General features: G+C 38.8%; 1 long non-coding RNA gene across 2 annotated transcripts in view; it reads left to right on the top strand.

Moving 5' to 3' along the window:
- The window catches only part of LOC147357613 (uncharacterized), a 67014-nt gene that overhangs the window by 41048 nt on the left and 2110 nt on the right, over positions 1-23856 (top strand). Inside the window, exons 2-3 of one of the 2 annotated variants that reach the window (XR_015141462.1) lie at positions 21902-22086; positions 22935-23472. This is a non-coding gene — a long non-coding RNA (uncharacterized LOC147357613). Of the gene's footprint in view, positions 1-21901; positions 22087-22934; positions 23473-23856 lie in introns of those variants that run through there. The other variant, XR_015141461.1, reaches the window with a different exon arrangement.

Genomic DNA, 23856 nt, shown 5'->3' with positions numbered 1-23856 from the left:
TTTATGCATTAAATGAATTAACTCAAGAAATAAATTACCCACCTTCCTCAAGATTTATTAATAAAACATTGGGAATATTGTTAGGAATTGAGGTGGCTTGGATGGCTATGCTAAAGATGATTGAGGAATATTTATTTTGCTCTGGGAAATTCAGCTCCCAGCTCCCCGAAGCATTTGAAGTCCACCTCTCAGTACTTTTTATATAGTGAAAAGTTTTATATTTGGAATTAGCCAGCTGGACTCAGTTTAGATGATCCTAATTTTGTTGGCAACATCCAAAGCGTCATAGTCAGGAGCCAGTTGCACATATGCCTTCTTCTCTCCATCAGTCCTGATCAGGGTGTCGACCTTTGTCATGTCAAGGTCATTGCTGTTGTTCTGTCGCAAAGCTGTGTCTGACTCTTTGCAGCCCTGTGGACTGCAGCACACCAGGCTCAATGGCGTAGAGCTTCTTTTAAAAGTATTTCTTAATTGGTGGAAAATTGCTTTACAATATTGTGTTGGTTTCTGCCACACAACAATGCAAATCAGTCATGATTATATATGTATCGTCCCCGTCTTGAGCCTCACTCCCCTCCCCCGTCCACCCCTCTAGGTCATCACAGAGTGCCAGGCTGGGCTCCCTGTGCTGTACAGCAACTTTCCGCTAATGAACCCCTAGAGAACAGACTTGCGGACTCAGCTGAGGGTGAGACAAACTGAGAAAGTAGCACTGACATACAGACACTAGCACGCGCACAGTAGGTGGCATAGAGCTTCTCCACAGCCTGACTAGTTTGGTGCTTGTTGGCTCTGATGTCCACAATGAACACCAGTGTGGTGTTGTCTTCTCTGCTCCTCGTGGCTGACTCAGTGGTGAGGGGCACTTCATGATGGCAGTGATCAAGCTGGTTTCTCCCAGGGGTGCTCTTCCAAGGATATGTGGCCTGCCTCCTGAGCCACAGTGCTCTGGGCCACTGGAAGGTGGGTGATGCTCAGATCTTCTTTTTCTGTGGTTGTGGACATCTTTCCAAAGCAGTCTGTGGACGGCTTTACTGGCCTTCCAAGCCTTTGCTTTGGCTTTGACTCTGGAAGGGCATCAGCTTCCTTCTTTGCCTTTGGCCCCAACTTGGTGAAAAACAGTCTCTTGCTTTTTAATTGTTGTGTTTTCTTGCTTTTCCAACAAATGACTTTACCACTCATACAACCAAATCTCTCAGACATTTATGTCTCTTTGCCAGACTATGAGCTTTCAGATATTTTAGATTCTTTAAAAGGTGTACTACGTCACACCATCCCCTGGCCGGTAGATAATTAAAATCAGCACCGAACAGCAATATACACCCTCTAAAGCAACGATCAGTTCTCAGCCTTTATGCTGCCGTGACATGCTTGATGAATGATTTTCTTATGTGGGAAACATTCTCAAGGGCACATTCATATTTGGACAAACATCTCAAATCTGGAAGTCATGCGTTGTGGTAATTTGTAATCATCAGAACAGTTAACTGCCCATCTGTAGCGGAGGCTCTTTGTGACCCACGGCAGAGATAAACTTGGGCTGTAAGGCAGGACAGTCCCAGCATTCTGGCTACAATGTCACTCCCTTGTCTCCCAGAATTCATAGATGTATATATTTATAAGAATATATACACACCTGTGTGTGTGTATTAGTTTCTCAGTTGTGTCCAACTCTTTGCAACCCTGTGGGCTGTAGCCTGCCAGGCTTCTCTGTCCATGGGATTCTCCAGGCAAGAATACTGGAGTGGGTAGCCTATCCCCTCTCCAATATACACACATACATACATATTAAAGTAAACCTTTTGGAAATTTCAGTACTTTAGCTAAAAACAACTTAACATCTTGTTTTGGTTCATAGTCTGTGCAGCCAGATTGTGTAGGATAGAATCTGATTTCATTATGTGCTAGCAGTGTGATCCTCTGGCAAGCTAACCTCTGTCCTTCAGCATCGTCATCCATCAAGTGGACATAATGGTGCCTGTGTCATAAGGCCACTGTGAAGACACCTGAGATCATGTATATAAAGGACCAAATCTACTTCTTATAGTGGACACTCTTTTGTTTGCAACAGATCACTCTGACTCACCTTGCACTTGATTGCTTAAAATGATTTAGAGTTACATAAATCAGAGTTATGTAACTCTTAAAAGGTTTAGAGTTACATAAATAAAACTACTGGGCTTCCCAGATGGGTCAGTGGTAAAGAATCCGCCTGCAAAGCAGGAGACGCAGGTTCGATCTCTGGGTCAGGAAGATCCTCTGGAGAAGGAAATGACAGCTCCTATCAGTATTCTTGCCTGAGAAATCCCACGGACAGAGGAGCCTGACGGGTTACAGCCCATGGGGGTCACAAAAGAGTCAGACACAACTTAACGACTAAACAACAACAAATTCTAAACATTGAGTAAGTTTTTCTACTCATTCAGGACGTGTCAGTATCTGGAAGCCTTTTTGGTCTTAGAGATGGAATCCTTTCTCACATGAAATCATATGAAGAACCCCAGTGCAGAAACCAGTAACAAACAGATGCTCTATTTGCACTGGGAGGTCTGTGCAAATAGATGGGAGGTCAGATGGGAGGTTAGACAGGAGGTCAGACAGGGGGTCAGATGGGGGGTCTGTAGCCCCATCTCTTCTGTCTGCAGCAGCACTTGCAGAGTCATAAGGAATTCTAGGCATCCAAGGAAGACAGCTGGAAATCCTGTAGTCTGGTCATGCTCTTGCAATACCAGTGTTCTCTTTGTTGGCAACATGTGAGCAAGTAAAATGAAGTCCAATGTCCAACCTAGCTTGTATGTCACTTTTCCTTTTTAATTTGTTGATTTTTTTAGGCTGCACTGGGCCTTAGTTGCGGCATGCGGTGTTCTTCTGTTGTGGTTTGGGGATCTGTTAGTTGCGGCGTGTGGGATTTAGTACCAGGTGGCTCAGGGGTTCCCTGGTGGCTCAGAGGATAAAGCATCTGCCTGCCATGTGAGAGACTCGGGTTCGATCCCTGGGTTGGGAAGATCCCCTGGAGAAGGAAATGGCAACCCGTTCCAGTATTCTTGCCAGGAGAATCCCGTGGACAGAGGAGCCTGGCGGGCTACAGTTCATGGGGTCGCAAAGAGTCGGGCACGACTGAGCGAGTTCACTGTTCACCAGGGATCGAACCCAGGGTTCCTGCAGTGCGAGCACAGATTATTAGCCACTGGATCAGGGAAGTTCCTACCTTGTATATCTTGAAAAAAAATCAGCCTAGAAGGTGACCCTTCTGCATTATGAAAGGCTGTGAGCTTAATTAGCAATTTCATCAGTGTATGTGTTTAGGAAATTATCTGCCTTGGGAGTTCAGCACACCCATTTGGAGAGTAAAACCTTATAGAGTGGTGACTTTCAAGCTTTAAAAAACATCAGCATTACCTGAAGGCCTCATTAAATCACAGATTTCTGGGCCCCACTACCAGAGTTTCTGATTTGGTAGGACTTGGATAGCATCTGAAAATGTGCTGTTATTTTTTTTTTTAACAGTTTGATATAATTCAGATACCATATTATGAATCCTTTCAAAGTGGACCATTCAATGGTTTTTAGTATATCTATAGAGTTTTGCAACCATCACCACAATCAATTTTAGAATCAATTTTTATCACCCCCAAAGAAACCTTATATCCATTAGCAGTCACTCCCAGTCTCCTTCCAACCCTCAGCCCTAGGCAACCACAAATTTGCTTTGTCTCTACAGATTTGTCTGTTTGGGACATTTCATATAATATGTGGTCTCTTTCAAAAAAAGTTTTATTATAGTTGAGTTACAATATTATGTTCATTTCTACTGTATAGCAAAGTTATTGTTATTTATATATATGTATGTGTGTATATATGTGCACACACATTCTTTTTCATATCCTTTTCCATTATAGTTCATCACAGGATAATTCTCTGTGCTATACAGTAGGACCTTGTTGTTTATCCATTCTATGTATACCAGGTTGCATCTGCTAATCTCAGACTCCCAATGTAACCCTCTCCTATACTCTCCCCCTTGGCAACCACCAGTCTATCTCTGTGCCCCTAATTCTGCTTCTGTTTCATTTGTGTCATATTTTGGATTCCACATATAAGTGATACCATATGGTATTTGTCTTTCTCTTTCTGACTTACTGCAGTTAGTGTGACAGTCTCTAGGTTCATCCATGTTGCTGCAAAACGGCATTATTTCATTCTTTTCCATGGTTGAGTAGTATTCTCTCTCTGTACATATGATGTATTTATATATATATATGCTTCCCAGGTGGCTCAGTGATAAAGAATCTGCCTGCCAATGCAGGAGACGCATATATATATATATGAAAAAGTGAAACTGTTAGTTGCTCAGTTATGTCCAGCTCTTGGCAACCCACATGGACTGTAGCCTGCCAGACTCCACTATCCATGGAATTCTCCAGGCAAGAATACTGGAGTGGGTAGCCATTCTCTTCTCTAGGGGATCTTTCCTACCCAGAAGTCAAATCCAGGTCTCCCACATTGCAGGCAGATTCTTGACCATCTGAGCCACCAGGGAAGCCATGTACATATATGGTATTCTGGTGTGTGTGTATATATATATATATGTATGTATATATATACCATGACTTCTTTATTCATTTGTTGATGGACATTTCAGTTGCTTGCATGTCTTGGCTATTACCAGTAGTGCTACAGTGAACATCGACGTACATGTATCTTTTTGAATTATAGTTTTCTCTGGATATATGCCCAAGAGTGGGATTGCTGGATCAGAACGTCCATACTGCTCTCCATAGTGGCTGCACCAACTTACATTCCTACTAACAGCTTAGGAAGGTTGCCTTGAAAATGTGCATTTCTAACAAGTTCTGGGTGATGCTGCGGCTGGTCTGGGGCTACTTTGAAAACCACTATTATTAGAGAGGAGAATAAGTGGAGTGGTTGGTTACTCCACAACACCAGGGATTCATCATTGATGAAACAATCTATATTCACTGCCATCTTGTGAAATTTTGAGATTTAATTTAACATTTATTTACTGAATTTCTACTATGGACCAAACAAACACTATGCTAAATGTTGAGAGTAAAATAGCTTAACTGTACTGTATCTTCTTGAGAAGAATTACATTTAAGTGCAGGACAGACCAATAAGCAGGCAATTATAATATAGTATGAAAAGCCCTCTAATAGAGCTAAGTACGAGGTGCTAGGGAACCTGCCACATCTTTGGGCTCAGAGAAGGCTTTCTCAAGAAGACAACACCTATATTCGAAATAAAAAACACACTCTTACTTAGAAGACAAGCTAAGGACGGTTTGGTAGGTTTTAGGTTGTATTTGCTTGTGCTTAACTTTTGTTGTTGCTTTGTGGTTAACTTTTATATAACAAAATAATCTTGTCATTGAGTCTAAAGTTCAGTTCTGTCTTTTTATATTTACTATTCCAAGAACTAAGACAAATTTCTGGCAAGCCATGGAAGCATGACCTTTTGTACAAGCAGATGTGGAAAGGAGAATTCTTGTTTCCAATGCTTGAGCAGCAAGAACAGTAATGAGAGAAGTTCCTATAAGTGGGTTTTCATTTCTGTTCTTTTTAAAGTGTGATTAGAATGACTGGCCTATCGTGTGGGTTATGATATTTGCTCGTAAACAACTTATTGATATGTTTCTTTTGAAATACTTGGTAAGAGTGATTAAAATGCATGAGACTATGTTTTCTGGAATGAATCATTCAGGCATCATTTTTCACTGGTGAGCACTGAATTAGAAAAGTGAGAGCTTGCATAACTTAAATATATTTGTATGTATTTTATATGGTATTTCTTTCTGTAAGAGGATTTTTTTTCATGCCTCATAAACCTTTTCTAACACCAATAATTTAAATTATTTTATATGACATTCATTTTAGAGAATGAGGTACAGAAAAATAAGCCATTTCTTGGTCAGTGCCTCCTGACCCTTGGGGTGTCACTGTGTCCTCGGCTTCCTCAAACCCTTTCTCAATTTTTAATTTAGATGGAAAAAGAATAGAGCAAGGGAGATTTGGGAACTGTAGTGGAGAAGGGAAGTATCATGGCCAGTGTGTACTGAGAATATATATTATAGGACTTATTCTCAGCTCAAATATGTGTAAAAGTCATTTTTCTCTTTCTGCTTGGCAACCAACCCTTGCTGACCTCCAGATATCTACCAGACAGTATCTGTCAATAGTTCTGTACGGAGAAAGCACTTTTGCAGAGCAGAGACAAAAGGTACATAGTCTAATCATTTTTCAAAGCAGATCAATGTTTTCTAATCTTTTTGATACCAAGGCCTCCTATGATAAAGATGAAAAGAAAATCTCTCTGTCCTCCCAGAGACTGTAATGTGCATTCCCTTGAGGATCACAGCATTTTTTTGCAAATTTTCACCAGCAGAGATATCAATCTTTTGCGTGGTTTGTATTATAAAAGAAATAGACGCTTTTGTTGTTTTCCAAATATGTAAGTGTAATATAATTTTAAATATGCTTTTTTATTCCACAAACATATTGTTTCCCCTAGAAGACTGATACATCTCCATTGGAAGATTAGGTCCTGCTCATATCTCCCAGGGATGAGAATTATAGCTCCAGACGTGTGTTGGTGAGGTGGGGGAGAAAACATGAAAGTTATATTTATATGACTATTTCTAGTTACCAAGACAAACACATTACACCTTAGTGACAATGAATGAGTTAGTTAATACTGACGCCACTGATGCCGTCACTTGACTCCTGAGTCAGTTACCTGGGGGTCCTGAGGAGAGATGGGGACTGTCACAATGCGGACAGCATCCCCGTGGTTCTTCTGCTTGTCATCTTTCTTCATATTGTGACTTAGGCCATTTACACCAGGTTTAAGTGGAGTTTATGCATTTCGGATGAACATAGCCTACAAAAAAGACTCCTACCAAAAAATCATAGCTAAAATATAACAACAACTTTGTAAACATAAGCACACACAGTAACTAGACTAAAAGCAAGCATCTATACTATGAAAACGTCCATACAATTTTAAGTGAACTTTGGAGTCATGCAATATTCTGCACAGTTTATAACATTTCACTGAACACTTAACACTAAATGTGTCAGTACACATTAGAAAATATTTTAAAGAAGTGACAATAAAAATACATGTAAAAATTTTAGAATCAAACCAACATAATTCTTATAAAGAAATTTGTAACTTTAAATGCTCCATGGAAAGAGGAACCTGGTGGGCTACAGTCCATGGGGTCGCAAAGAGTCGGACACAACTGAGCGACAAACACACTTTGCCAAGACTGATTAAGTGGAAATAGAAAAGGCGCAAATGATCAGTACTAGGAATGAAAACAGGAAGTGAGGGGATTACTGGAGATGTTACAGGTATCAGAAAGATAATAAATAATCAACTTAATGCCAATAACATTTAAAATTTAAATAGACTGGAAAAAAATCCCTGAAAAAATGTAACTGCTAAAACCTGGTTTTATTAAATATATTCATAATTATTTACTTTATAATTTATAAAGTTTTATTAAAATATTTTATTAAAAATAAAACTGGATCAAAGAATAGAGAACCACAATAGTGAGGAATTGTTAAGGGAATTGAGTCAGTGGTTAAATATTGTTCCATAGAGAAAACTCTGGGGCTACATGTGTTTTACAAAACACCCAAAGAAAAAGCAACTCTAGCTTCCAAAAACAATTGCAAAGAATTTTTAAAATAAGAAATATTCTGGAACTAATTTTATGAATATAGCATAATTTTGGTATAAAATTCCAATAAGGTCAGCATAAGAAAAAAAACTATAGGCCAATATAAACTAATTAATAGCATTTCAACAATGCACAAAAGGTTGATATTTCACAAGCAAGTTGTATATATCCTAGGAATGCAAGGTATTATCTTTTCAGTATTAGAAAATCAATTAAGCAATTCATGTTCATAAATTAAAGGAGAAAAAAATCATACTCAGCTCCGTAGATGCTGGGAAAGCATTTGAGAAAATACAGCATCCATCCATAGTGAAAACTATTAACAAAGTAAAAATATAAGGGAGCTTTCATAAACTTATAAAGAACATTCACAAAAAGTTCGAAAGAAAAGATAATACCTAGTGGAGACACATTGAAAATTTTTTTTGTGATCAGTATTAAGACAAAAGCAGCTACCATCATTCATATTAAAGAAAGTCCCTGATATCCTACCAACAGTAAGAAAAGAAAAAGGTAGACTTCCCTGGTGGTCCAGTGGTTAAGACTCTGTGCTCCCAGTTCAGGAGACACAGGTTTGATCCCTGGTCAGGGAAGATTCCACCTGTGGCATGGAAGTGAAGTGAAAGACGCTCAGTCGTGTCCAACTCTTTGCGACTCTATGGACTACACAGCCCACGGAATTCTCTAGGCCAGAAAACTGAAGGGGGTAGCCTTTCCCTTCTCCAGGGGATCTTCCCAACCCAGGGGTCGATCACAGGTCTCCTGCAATGTCTCATGGAGTGGCCAAAAAAAAAAGAAAAAAGTAAAAGATAAGGAAATGGAAAGAACAAAATTATTGTTTTCAGATTGTACGCTATATATGTGGAACACCCAAAGACTCTACAGATAAATGATCAGAGTTATTTAGGGAGCTTCTAGAAATCACTAGGAGAAACTCAGTATAGAAAAGGCAATTGTGTTTCAACACATCAGCACCAGTTAGATAATATATTCAGAAACAAATACTATTTACTTAACAACAGTAACCAAATACCTAGGAATATTTTTTAAAAAATATATAAAACTTTGGGAAGAAAAATTGCAGATATTTGGAATTATTAAAAATGTAAATGGACAATAATTAGGAAATCTCAACGTTATAAAGATGTTAGTTCGCAAATGGATTTTTGGATTCAGTGCAATCCCAATCAAAACACCAATAGGTTTTTTTGGTGTGCTGTTTTATGTTGGGAAATTTGTAACTTTTGTTCATGTGAATTTATATGGAATATTATATTATATAATATTATAATATATTATGCTGAAATTTACATGAAAGAGTAAAGGCCTAAGAATAGCCGTCATTCTTTTTTTCATTATTTATTTAATTTTATTGAATCAATTTTTTAAATTGGAGGATAATTGCTTTACAATGGTGTGTTGGTTTCTGCTGTACATCAACGTGAATCGGCGGTAAGTATACATATATCTTCTCCCTCATCATTCTTGATAAAAAAACAAAATAGAAGAATGTGTCCTTCTAAGTATCAAGATATAAAGCCACAAGTAATCAAGATAGTGCGGTTTTAGGTCAGGATAAACAGATTGGCCAATGGATAACGCAGAGAGAGCTCAGAAATAATCCGTACACACAAAGCAGGCACTGAGAAATAATTATCTGAAGGATAATTCTACAAATGGTGCTTGGGCTATTTGTTACCAAACAAAAAGAAGAAGTGCACCCCAATCTCACATAAAAATCATCCTAGTAGATTAAAGACCTAAAAATGGAAAATTTTGAAATGAAATTAAAATTGAAATTTTAAAACTTTTAGGAAAAGAGCGTTATGAACTTGAGGTAGGAAGGGATTTTTAAAAACACACATAGGCATATGCCACTTATCACTGATTGATAAGTCAACTATATTAAAATTAAGAATGCGTATTCCTCACAAAAAAAAATAGAGAGTAAAAACAGATCACGAATTGGGAGAAGATATTTTCAACATATGTAATCATAAAGATGAGCGTCCAGAATGTAAAAGAATTCTATGAATCAGTAAAAATGGCAATTTATCAGAAAAACATGAGCAAAAGACATAAACAGATGGCATGGAAGAAACAAAAATGACTCATAAATCCATGTAAAGATTCTTAACCTTAACAGTCATCTGGAAAATTTAAGTCAAAAATATAATATACGGTTTCACACTCAACAGATTGGCAAAAATAAAAAAAGCTTTACAAAACCAAATTTGGGCCAGGATGCCAAGCAATGGCAACTCTCATGCATGAGGTTGAGAGAACAAATAGGTACAATTACTTTGGGAAACTGTTAGCATTGCTTTGTAAAGTTGAATATCCCTCAGTACCCAGCAAATTCACTCCTGGATATATACCTTGGGGAGCAAAAATGTACATGGTACCACTGTTAGTAATAACAGTAAAAGAAACATGATTCAATTCAAATGTCCTTCTGTAATATAATCATAAATAAATTGCAGCTTATTCCTATAGTGGAGTACTACCATTGGCCCTGTGTATCCTTGGCTACTATAATAAATCAACCACAGATTGAAAATATTTGGGGAAAAAATTCCAGAAGTTCCAAAAGGCAAAACTTGAATTTTCTGTGGGCTGACAACTGTTTACACAGCATTTACATTTTATTAGGTATCATAAGTAACCTATAAATGATTTAAAGTACATGGAGGGTGGGGGAAGAATGTGTGTAGGTTATACGCAAATACTGTACCATTTTATATAAAGGACTTGAGCTTCTATGGATTTTTGTATCTGAAAGGAGTCCTGTAACCAATTCTCTGAGGATTTCAAGGATGACTGTACACAGAAGTAGAAATGAATGAACTGGAGCTACTCATGTTGTTGTTTTTGTTCAGTTCCTAAGTCATGTCCAACTCTTTGCGACCCCATGGACTGCAGTATGTCAGGCTTTCCTGTCCTTCACTATCTCCCAGAGTTTGCTCAGATTCATATCCATTGAGTTGGTGATGCCATCCAACCATCTCATCCTCTGTTGCCCTCTTCTCCTGCCTTCAGTTTTTCCTAGCATCAGTCTTTTCCAATCAGTCAGCTCTTTGCATCAAGTGGCTAAAGTGTTGGGGCTTCAGCTTCAGCATCAGTCCTTCCAATGAATATTCAGAGTTGATTTCTTTTAGGACTGACTAGTTTGATCTCCTTGCAGTCCAAGAGACTCTCAAGAGTCTTCTCTAGCACCACAGTTTGAAAGCATCAATTCTTCAGAGCTCAGCCTTCTTTATGGTCCAGCTTTCACATCCATACATGACTATTGGAAAAATCATAGCTTTGACTATACAGACCTTTGTTGGCAAAGTGTGTCTCTGCTTTTTAATATGTTGTCTAGGTTTGTCATAGCTTTTCTTCCAAGGAGCAAGCATCTTTAATCACGTTAGCATGGATGAATCTCAAAATGATGGTGCTGAATGAAAAAAAGCATACATACATACACTATGATCTATTTTATACACAATTTGAACAAAGGAAAAGGGAAGCAACATATTGTTTCGGGCTACATATACATGTGGGCTTCCCTAGTGATTCAAATGGTAAAGAATCTGCCTGCAGTGCTGGAGACCCTCGATCCTCAGGCCAAGAAGATTCCCTGGAGAAGGCAATGGCTACCCACTCCAGTATTCTCGCCTGGAGAATTCCATGGACATAGGAGCCTGGTGGGCTATAGTCCATGGGGTTGCAAAGAGTCAGACATGACTGAGCGACTAACACACACACACACACACACACACACACACACACACACAGTATATGTGGTAAAATTAAAAGAAGAAAAAGATGAGTGATTTCAAAGATAATGGTTACTTTGAGAAGGGTTATGTGTATAGATTTGGTTGGGGAGTCATGCAAGGAGGTTTCAAGGTATGTACTGGTAACATTCTATTTTCTGACCAATGAGGTTGGCATGTGAGTGAGTGTTCAGCTTATCATGATTGTCTGTTTATCTTTATACACTCTCTTGTATATACAATCTATTTCACAACAAAAATTTTAATTAAACATTTACCGTTCTGCAGAGTGAATATTTGGACATTTTCTTTGACTATTTATAAACATATGACTCAAAGCTTTTTAATAAAGTAGAAATCACATTTGTAAGCAAAAATAGCATTAACACTAGAAAACCCAATTAATTTGCTGATATGTGCCTGATGATTATAGAATTCTGGGTAAGTATCAACATTTTTCAAAAATAACAAAACTTATTCTATACTTTGCTCCTACTAAGATATTCCTACATAATGATTATATAAAACCTGATCTTTAAAAATATATGTATGTGCTTTATAATCTACATAATATATTAGTAAACTAGTACCGATACCTAACTTGTGCATGCGTGCGTGCTCAGTCGTGTCCCACTCTGTGCAAGCCCAAGGACTGTAGCCCTCCAGGCTCCTCTGTCCATGGGATTTCCAAGGCAAAAATAGTGGAAAGGATTACCATTTCCTCTTCCAGGATATCTTCCCTACCCAGGGATCAAACCCACGTCTCCTGCATCTCCTGCATTGGCAGGCAGATTCTTTTACTACTGAGCCACCTGGTAAAACAATCTGGGAAGTTGGATATCTAACTTGTGCATAGGCATAAATATTATACTGGGCATGCTCAAAATTTTTCTTACTTAGTATGTAATGAAAACATTTGGAGACCACTGCTCAAGAAACCATTTGGCAACACCTCTGTAACCAAGGGTGCCTTAGAGTCACCCGGGCACATGTTTAAAATGCTGTCTCCTGGACGTACCCTCAGGATTCTGTTAAGTTAGTATGGAGAGGGCCCAGGAACATTCATTTTTAACACGTGCTCCAGGATGTTTGGCTTCCCAGGTGGTCATCTGCAAGGTAAAGAACCCATCTGCCAATGCAGGAAATGTAAGAGATGCAAATTCGATCCCCAGGTCCGGAAGATCCCCTGGAGAAGCACATGGCAACCCACTCCAGGATTCTTGCCTGGAGAATCCCGTGGGCAAAGGAGACTGGCAGGCTATAGTCCATGGGGTCACAAAGAGTCAGACATGACTGAAGCGACTTAGAAGGTGGTTCTGATATTAGTTCACCTGCCACAATTTTGCTCTAAGTTTAGACAACAATCCAACCACATCTTTAGGAAGCTATGTCCTGAGACTGTGCAGAGTGGCTTTGACAGAATTGAACTTTGGCGTGATGCCGTGGAGGGATTCTGTCAGAAGGAAATGGCCCTTTTAAATTCATGCCAACACCTGGGATGATGCTGTAATTGATGTTATAGTGTATGGAGGGGGCAGATCATAAAGCCCAGTACAGCGTGCATACTCAATAAATGGTGACTTCTTATGTTGTAATTCTGTATTATGTGTTAATTCTCCTTATGAGAGCGCTTAGGAGCGAGTTCTTTCTGCTCTAAGTATAGGGAATAATTATGCTATTCTTTATAATAAAGCAATTTGACAGTCTGCTTCTTAGTTCAATTTATTTTGATACTGGGTTAAATGGCTGTCATAGCTGACAAAAGATACCTCCCACGAATGTATAGATTCCAACAGAGAAGTGAGTCATTGGTTGGACTTACAAAATGATTATATCTATTTTTCCTCTCTCACTTACCACTTATCTTAAGCAGTCTGTTTTTATTCTATAGACACTCCCTTGAGTGACTTTGTGTTGTTTCCCAGGCAGCTGAGAATCAAATTAGTGGCTCTTCCTTAGTATCTGTACAGAATTTCTTGATAGGCAAAAAAGCATGTACTTTTTTTTTTTTTTTACACTAAACACCATTCATTTTTATTAACTGTGTGCTTAGTCGCTCAGTTGTGTCTGAGTCTTTGTGACCCCATGGACTGTAGCCTGCCAGGCTCTTCTGTCCATGGGGATTCTCCAGGGAAAAATACTGGAGTAGGTTGCCATTTCCTTCTCCAAGCATGTAAGTTTTTATACTACTTTATGTTCTTACCTGTTTTTCTTACCTGCCTCTAAATAATGCAGCTTGGGGGTTATTTCTATATCCTTGTTATTGCCTTAAAGAGATGTTGGAATAGAGCAAGAGGAAGGGAAAGAAGAGGGAATGAGTGAGTAGGAACACAGATGAGAAGAAAAAACTGAGTAACTAGAATAAGCTCAAGCTTATTCATGCCCTGGAGCAATAATCAGAATTAGTATTCCCAGATGGCTCAGCGGGTAAAGAATTCACCTGCAACGCAGGAGATGTGGGTTTGATCTCTGGGTAGGGAAGATCCCCTGGAGGAGAAAATGGCAACTCACTCCAATATTCTTGCCTGAGAAATCCCATGGACAGAGGAGCCTGGTAGGCTGCAGTCCACGGGGGTAGCAAAGAGTAGGACACAACTGAGCACTGGGCAGCACTCAAGTATCCAATTAATATTACGTGGATATTTCTCTTTCTCTTTCATGGATATTTATCCACTAATTCTATATTGGGTAAATACTAACAAATTAATCAGTTCTTTTATTGGGAATTATTGGTTATTTTTGCTTATCGACTGGTCTCCATTGTATCATACAAGGTTTGGGATGCATCTTTATTAATTGGGGAAACTTTCCAAATGTTCGACTTAGAGAATGATAGAGGAGCAATCCTTCTTCAATTTCTCTTGTATTCTTAGAAGATTTATTCCAAGCTTTAAATTTTCATTGGTTAAATTTTCATAGGCTCATGGAATTGTTATCAGTCTAACTAATCTTAGTAGGACTTTGCAAGGATCAAGATTGTGAGAAGTTTCTATTTTTAAGTGCTAGTTAAGAACAATTTTTCATCTTCTGTTTCTACCTGCTGATAACATTTAGGAAAAATATCCAAGTGCAATAATAATGGATCTGAAATGAGTGTGTTTACATAATTTTTAATAAATGATAGCTGCTCATTTTCTTTTCATTAATGCTTCACTATTTTTAATAGCTTTTAATGTCTCATGCCTTTTTGGAAAGCCTGCATGCTTGATAATTTTCCTTTTTAGACAGTAGTTCAGCATTCAGAAATGCCAGCAAGCTTTTTAGAGAATATTCCCATAAGGGATATCTATATGAATGCTTTTACAGTAAGTGGGCTAGTATTCTTAAGATGTTAGTAACATTGCTGATTGGTCCCTGTGCAAGTTGCAGTTAAAATTAATTGGGGGAAAAAGATACTCATACTTTACAGGGCAGCGAAAAGATATTAGAGAATGGTAAACAAGTAAAACAAGTTTTGAACTAATTAATGGCATATTCTCTCACTGATGCTGAAAAGCAGTGTTTTACTACAAGAAGAAATTTATTCTTATACCTTTTTAATGATCTGTAATGTCAATAAGGAAAGAGAAATACTAAAAGCTAGTTTAATTGGCAGTCTTATAAACACAGTCCTCAACTAATGTCTCTTCCACACAACACAACAACAATAGATAACACTGAGATAATGAAGATTGAAAAAACAAACCTACTGTACACTATTTATATACAGAGCCCCATACTAAGTAGCTTAGATTTGTCATTTCACTAAGTTCTCTGAGCAAGTAGAGGGAATAAGTAATATTATTCCTATTTTATAGATTTTGTAGGTCAGAAGGGGCTTCCCAGGTGGCACAGTGGTAAAGAATCTGCCCACCATTGCAGGAGATGCAAAAGACATGGGTTTGATCCCTGGGTTGGGAAGATCCCCTGGATAGGAAAGGTATTCTTGCTCTGGTATTCTTGCCAGGACAGAGGAGCCTGGCAGTCCACAGTCCATGGAGTTGCAAAAAGTTGGACGCAACTGAACACACACACACACAGCTTCTGAGAAAGATTCAGTAACTTGCTTAACATCTTCTTACTCTCAACACAATTGGCCACTCTATCCTGCTTGAAATCTTCTCTTTCTATGGTATCCAGTCCCCCTTCCTCCTGAGTTTTCCTTGGCTTTTTCAGACTATTCCTCGGTTTCCTTTGGTCACATCTGCCTCTCTTCCTAATTTCTAGATTTTGATCCTGCAGATTCTCAGGTCCTCTGAGAGTGGGACCCCTTCTCTCTCTCAAACTCTGTCCTCTGCTTAAATGCCGTCTAAATGTATAAGATTCCTATATATGGCTTATCACCACCCCAGTCTAGTCTGACAAGCTCCTGTCGTATATCTTCTGCCTACTTGACACCTCTGCTTGGATCTCTTACAGACATTGCTTGCTCAATGTGTACCAAACTCAACAGTTGATTTTCTCCCTGAAACTATTTCTCACTTTTTTCCGTCTTAGTAAGTGACATCATCATCCATCCTGTTGTACAAATCAGAAACAGTTTTGATTTCTATCTTTCCCCTATCTTCAAACCCAATGGATGACTTAGTCCCAAAGCATATTCCTCCAAAATATAGCTCAAAGTCATCTGTTTCTTCCCATAGGCTCCGTCCCTGGGCTTTTGCCAACCACCCAGCACTGTACAAGAATCACTAATTCTTCCTGCTTCCTCATTTGTTCTTTACAAATCCATTCTCTATATAGTATTTGGAGTTATTATTTTAATGTAAATTGGTGGAAATAAGCAGGCAGAGCACAGAGGATTTTTAGGGCAATAAAAGTATTCTGTGTGATACTATAGATATAATGGGTATGTGTCACCACACTTTTGCCAAAAATGTATACCACCAAGGATGAACCCTCATGTACATGGACTCTGCATGGTGATGTGTCAATGTAGGTTCACTGATTGTAACAAATGTATCAGTACCACCTGGTGTGAGATGTTGATTGTGGGGAAAGTTATACATGTGTGTGGGCAGGGGATATTTGAGAAATCTGTGTAGCTTCTGCTCAATTTTGGTGTAAACCAAAAACTACTCTAAAAAATTAGTTCTTCTTAAAAAGTAAATTGGATGATACCACTCTCTTACTTAAAATCTTTTAGTGGCTTACTATTACTCTTAACATAAAATTCAGATGCCTTCTGGTTGACAAGACCACTGTCTACCTCCCCAGGCCTAGCATGTAGCAGCCTAGCTCCTCCTTATCCCTGCAAATGGCATTCTCAAGCCTCAAGACCTTGCCCGAAAGGTCTTGAACCTCCCCTTCGTTCGATAAGCCTCCCCAGACATGCCCTCCTTCATGCCCACTTGGTTCCTTCTTTCCCTCAAATCTCAGCTGAAAGAAGGCCTACCTGACCACTGTATCTAAATGAGTTTTCCACCCTCATTTCCTCCCATAACGTCCTGTTTGCTTTTTCCATAGGACTTTTCTCCATTGGAAATTACATCTTTATCAGTTTTCATTTACCACCATAGACCAATACCCACTACAAGGAAAGTGTGAAAGTGTGTGTTAATCGCTCAGTTGTGTCCAACTCTTTGTGACTTCCATGGACGGTAGCCCTCCAGGCTCCTCTGTCCATGGGATTTCTCAGGAAGGAAAACTGGAGTGGGTTGCCATTCCCTTCTCCAGGGGGTCTTGCTGACCCAGGGATTGAACCCAGATCTCCTCCACTGCAGCCAGATTCTTTACCATCTGAGCCACCATGGAAGCCCTGGTACAAGGGAAACAGTTGACAAATATTTGAAAAAATAATTGAATAAATGAAATACATCTGGTTAGTAAGTGGTGAAACCAGGACTCAAACCCAGAGCCTGTCTGACTCTAGAATCTGTGTTCTGAACTCTCATGCTAGGAGTTAAATCAGCTCATGTTCAGTGGAATTTTAGTGTAAAATTTCATTTTAGCACAAAAAATCTGAAATTCTTTTAAAATTTGATCATCCACATGACAACCCTCCAAGGAAAATAGAGTACTTGATTGACCTGTATCTAAGTGATGCTGGATAACATAAAGTATACCTGTCATATTTGGCATTTTGCTTACTAAGATGCCAGACAAGATCCCTTGCAATAACTCTTTCAACTCTGTCAAATATTTTGAAAATCAAATAACACGACTTTGGGCAAGTTACTTAACCTCTCTAGACCAGCATCTATAAAACAGAAAAATAATGATTTCACAGGCTCATTTAGGAGGAATAAAGGAAATAGATGAAAAACCCTCACCACAGGGTTGATATGCGGTTAGTAAATAATAACTGTGTTTCTTTAAAAAAAAAGTCTTACTTCTTCCGTTAAGTGAAAAACTCTAATCTTCAGGGTTAACTAAACAAGATTCCTTTTTGTTTTTTTTTTTTTTGGATGAGCTGGATTGACACGCCAAGTGATCAAAGACTAATAATAGCTGGAGAAAATTGGCAAGAGAACTGCCTCTTCAGGGGGACCCAAGAAATCCACAGGAAGCTTCTAAATCTCCATGAACTGGCTTCTAAATTTCCACTGAGTTTACACTTGATGGCAAAGGACAGCGACAGTCCCAGTTTTGAAGTCAGTGCCATTCTTGGAGGTTGTGTTTGGTTCACGGGCTTACATTTCCCACAAAGCTTTGAGGAATATGCCGGAAGAGAGCAACATGTATGTTTTTTTCCAAACTACTTTACAATAATTTTATTTATGTATTCATTTATTTTTGGCTGTGCTGGGTCTTTGTTGCTATGTGGGCTTTTCTCTAGTTGCAGCGAGCAGGGGCTAGTCTCTAGTTGCGGTGCTCGGGCTTCTCATTGCAGTGGCTTCTCTTGTCATGGAGCGCAGGACTCACGCATTTCAGTAGTTGTGGGACTGGGGCTCAGTAGTTGTGGCCCACGGCCTTAGTTGCTCTGTGGCATGTGGGATCTTCCCAGGTCAGGGATCAAACCCATGACTCCTGCATTGGCAGGGGGATTCTTTACCACTGAGCCCCCAGGAAAGCCCCCAAATTATTTTTAAAGAGATATTTGAGTTGGTTCATTGATTCTGCCTAGAACAACAAACAGACACACACTGATATTTAGGAACAGGAATTTTTCTTTTCTTCCCTTTTTTCCTTTTTATAGGCATCAGAGGGCTTTGCTTTCCAGTATTTGCCAACTGCTCTATTTCATGTTTTAATGAAAGTCTTGGGTCTCATTTTTCTTTGAGATCAGTTTGAGAGGACTATATTTCTTTCAGAAGAAAAAAAAGCTCAGAATTTCTTTTCAGTCTCTCAGGTTTTGGATGTCATTATGACAAAACTCGACAAGCTGGCAGAGGGAGCCACGGAATGTTTTGAGAATCTGAAAACATAGCAAATGCAGTTGAATGAATTTTGAATGACAGATTCCTTATCTAACTCAGGAGAAATTAAATAGAACTTTTGCTAAATACTTTTTTAAAAACTCATGGGACTTCCCTGGAGATCCAGCAGTTAAGGATCCGTGCTTCCACTGCAAAGGGCACAGGTGTGATCCCTGATCAGAGAACAAAGATCCCATATGCTGCTCAGTGTGGGGAGAAAAAAAAAAAAGCGAAAGCTCAGTGCTAAATACTACAAATTTTAAGATTCACCATGAGAGTCTTTCCTTATAACTCACTGGAGTCTTACATTTACATACACACACACACACACACACACACACACACATAACTGTAGAAATAAATGGAACTTTAGCTATCTTAATGGCTGAGACTTGGACAAAAGAGATCGGCCAAGGAAATATTAGTAGTTTTACAATGTCCAAGGGGGAAGTTATTGGTATTTCTTGTGTATCTTATGGATTGGGCTTTAAATTTATTTACTTGCTGTTCAATCAGTTTAGTGTTGTTTTAAAATATGCATTTGTTCCAAAGGTAATTGTATCTAGACACTTTTTTCTTTTCCTTACATTGCTTAGTTTCTACAAGGAATATTTTATTCAATTCACACTTTCTTCCTCAGGGTAATCTTGTCTCTCCATTTCATTTCTTGGATCTGGGTTCCATTAGATTTTTACTCACAGAATTAAATGTGAGCGAGTCACAGTTATCCTTCTTAGTAACCTAGATGTCCATCAGCAAATGAATGGATAAGAAAGCTGTGGTACATATACACAATGGAGTATTACTCAGCCATTAAAAAGAATACATTTGAATCAGTTCTAATGAGGTGGATGAAACTGGAGCCTATTATACAGAGTGAAGTAAGCCAGAAGGAAAAACATAAATACAGTATACTAACGCATATATATGGAATTTAGAAAGATGGTAACAATAACCCGGTGTACGAGACAGCAAAAGAGACACTGATGTATAGAACAGTCTTATGGACTCTGTGGGAGAGGGAGAGGGTGGGAAGATTTGGGAGAATGGCATTGAAACATGTAAAATATCATGTAAGAAACGAGTTGGCAGTCCAGGTTCGATGCACGATACTGGATGCTTGGGGCTAGTGCACTGGGACGACCCAGAGGGATGGTATGGGGAGGGAGGAGGGAGGAGGGTTCAGGATGGGGAACACATGTATACCTGTGGTGGATTCATTTTGATATTTGGCAAAACTAATACAATTATGTAAAGTTTAAAAATAAAATAAAATTAGAAAAAAAAAAACTAAAAAAAAAAAAAATCTCAGAAAGAAAATTAAGATAATTTTCTCCTACCTTTTAATGAAATCTGCTTAGGAGTTTTACTAAAAGTGAACTTTCCTTTTTGTGACATTTTTGGAAGGGGACATGAGTTACCTTTGATGGTGGTCCAGTCAACTTGGTTTTCTTGAGGTCCCATGAGAAGGGCCAAGCCTGATCCATCTGTGTTCTCTCTACCATCCTCAGCTGCACCTTCTTACATTTTGAAGTGAAATCTCCTTGTCCTACCTTTGAAAACTGAAGGATTATGCCACTCTCATTTTCCCAGCCTATGTGCAGTCACATAGCACTTCCCAGGGGGCGCTAGTGGCAAAGAACCCGACTGCCAATGCAGGAGACACAAGAGATTCAGGTTTGATCCCTGGGTCAGAAAGATCCCCTGCAGGAGGCCTTAACAATCCATTCCAGTATTCTCGCGTGGAGAATCCCATGGACAGAGAAGCCTGGCGGGCTACAGTCCATAGGGTCACAAAAAGTTGGACATGACTGAAGCGATTTAGCCCGAATGTGTGCAGTGAGAAGGAAAAACCCAGAATAGGATTGGAATAATTAGTGTAGGAATTGGTGAAAATGCTTGCATTTTCAAGTTGTTTGTAAAAACAAAACTGCCATAGGAGCATGCTTTGGAGGTGGCATTTAAGGGACCTACTTCTAAGCTTAGACTAAAAGATGAGGCATTTTGTCGTTTTTGTAATATCTGAGCACCTCAAAATGACACTTTTTGGTAGAAGACTTAGAAATACACCCATACATTTTGAAACACTTAATTATGGAAAATTTCTAGTCACCATCCAAGTTTTAAGTTCTATAGTTTCAAGATCCCATGAGTTGTAGCCTGTCAGGCTCTTCTGTCCATGGAATTCTCCAGGCAAGAATACTGCAGTGGGTTGCCATTCCCTTCTCCAGGGGATCTTCCCGACCCAGGGATTGAACTTTAATTCGGGACTCCTGTACTGCAGACAGATTCTTTATCATCTGAGCCACCAGGGAAGCCCATAGTTTCAAGCTACCAACACAGTATGGAAAACTCCAAGGCAGAGAAGATATGAGGAGTTCATACTGATGTAGCTGTGAGGTCTCTTGGCTTCTAGGAGTCACAGATGGAGATTTACCAGGAAAAATGACGTTTATGAATCTGTTTCTGGAGCGTAACACCTGGAATTTCACAAGTCCTCATTTGTTGTGACTGTCGTAAACTGCTTTTCCTAAAATTAAAAGTATTTAGAGTTATATGTGAAGACGTGTTTCTCTAGGATTTAGGCAGCCTGTGTTTTCAGGGCAATTTGTCTAAATAGTGTGCATTTAAACTGATTGCAATCACTTGCTAAATTGTTCACTGTGGCCCAAGGCGGTGGTGGGTTTTTAAGATAAGGGAGTTAGGATTTCTCTCCCTCTGTTGACTTAGTTCTTGATTTCCACTTAAAGTTAACTAATGAAAGGAATTATTTATGAAAAGGATCAAAAGGGCAAAAGTACAATTAGTAAATGTTAGCGTATGGGAGATGTGAATAAAATCTACAGGGGCCGCATCTCTAGATCCTGCTAATCTGGAATTAAAATTTAGAATATTTCCACTTCTACTTTGGAGATTAACGGTAAGTACTTAGGATCTGGGGCTTTGTTACAAGAAAAAAAAATGTGTTCTGTGCCATCTACAATGCTTCTCATTTTATGCCTTGCCTATTCTGCTACGACACCTAGACACTTCTGCATTATATGTCCCATCATTTTCCCTCATGGAATTACTTTGCCAAATTCCTTTCTGAGCAGGACTCTTCAAGAGAGCAGACTCCCTCCTTTGCAAGGATGCAGCATTCTGCAGTCATGAACTCTGGGACTCAGGAAGAACATCATTGAATATGCACTTGTAACTCCTTGATCTGAATGATCCACGTAGAAAGTAGACTACATTCAAGGACCAGGACTGCAGGCTGTACTGAGAATTCTCATGTCCGGTAAGAGGAAAACACTAGGAGCCATGCATTCTTGTCTTTGATTAGCATATAATTAACTTAATAGCATATGTCTGCAAATAGTGCTAAAATAGGAAAAATTCTGTGAGTTCTACATAAATTCAATGTAAATGTTTGTCAAGCTCTAAGGTAATTACATTATCTTTTTCAGTAAAATCATATATTTTTGCCCAATTAAAAATAGGGTGATATCAGTGGATTTTTGTACCCTGAACTATTCCACAAAGAAATTCAAAAATCATATATTTTTGCCCAATTGAAAATAGGGTGATATCAGTGGATTTTTGTACCCTGAACTATTCCACAAAGAAATTCAAGGGTCAGGGGGAGAAATCAAGAACTGTGTGTCACAGTTAGTTTCTTCTTAAAAGGCTGAAAAAGCTGCTATCATTCTCATATGTCTCATCAGAAGTTGGAAATGACTAGATAAACCTACAAGCACACATATACGAGTGGGCTTGCATTTTCCTTTAGCTGGTACTTAATGCAATTATAACTTCAATCTAGTGCTTTCCCTTTGATCTCTGTCAAAATGCTGCATGATTTAGGATTGAGTAATAGTAAATACAGGTGGGAAAGCATTCGTGACGAAGGATGCCCCATGAGCACAAGGTACTGTTATTTCACTTAATGAGAGAATGTCTGAGTTTTAAAACTGTCTCATCATCAATATTTTATGCTAATGAATAAAACAGTAGCTGACCCAGAGGCCACATGCAAACAGAAACACACAGCAAAATGTACAGTGAACATTTTTCTTAACAAACAGAATTTGATCGCTGAGTTACACATGAAACGATGAGTGTTTTGTGTTTTATTTCTATCAATAGACACAGAGATCTGTCCCTCTGCCATGAAGACGTTGTCTTATACGAGAGTCATGTTTCAGCAAACGTAATTAAACCATCACCAACAGAGATTTCCATTAGTCAGACCAGAGCTATGGCTGTTGTGCTTTAGACGCATAAGGAAGTATTTCACAGTCTGCTGTGGGGAAAGAAAGACCACTAAATATTTCATGGCTTTTTCCAGATCAGACTGTTTATTTCTCAACATTTTAAAGAGATACTTAATTTTTCTCGACAGCTATTTTTGTCAACACGTTAAGAGAAATGGATATTAAGGACAAAATTTGCATGGGATGCCCAGAGCTGCTATTTTTTTTCTCTGGAATGATGCTTCCTGGGTGCATAAGAATAAATATCGTACTGTTCTCAGAAATGTCCTTGGCATTTGGTGTGTTCTCTAAAGCTACATTCTGGTAACGCTCCACGTCTGAGGTTTCACGGAGAGAGAGAAATCATATTTTGACTGGTGTCGTTCAAGGCACGTTCGTGTTTCATGCGAAAATAAAAGCGGACACTAGAGGGTGCTGTTTGATTTTCTTTTTCACTGAGTTGTGCCGCAGATGCCCGTGATTCAGGGCACTGAAAAATGCCATCGTGTTCTCCTAGCCAGGACCAAATTGCAGTGCAACACAAGATGTAGACATCCCTGAGTTCAAGGAGAGAGGCCGGAAGGTTCAGAATGGTGTAGATGCTAAATTAATTCAGAATTAGTAAAGAAGTAATGCTTTATTACTCTAACCCGGTATGATTGTCATTTTTTTTTTTAATAATTACTTAATATTCTTGGTTGAAAGAAATTTTATTAGACTTCAAGCTCTCACTAAATGTCAAATGGTTCTAAAGATAGCTAGAATATTAGACAATGTGAAACAATTCGTGCTCTCAAGGTTTGGCACTAGGATTT

Source organism: Bos grunniens, chromosome 15, assembly GCF_055505025.1.
Source record: "Bos grunniens cultivar Pamir isolate PY7600 chromosome 15, Bosgru_T2T1.0, whole genome shotgun sequence".
NCBI lineage: Eukaryota > Metazoa > Chordata > Mammalia > Artiodactyla > Bovidae > Bos > Bos grunniens.
The sequence above is the reverse complement of the archived record's forward strand: the minus strand, read 5'-3'. Positions and strand labels throughout refer to the sequence as shown.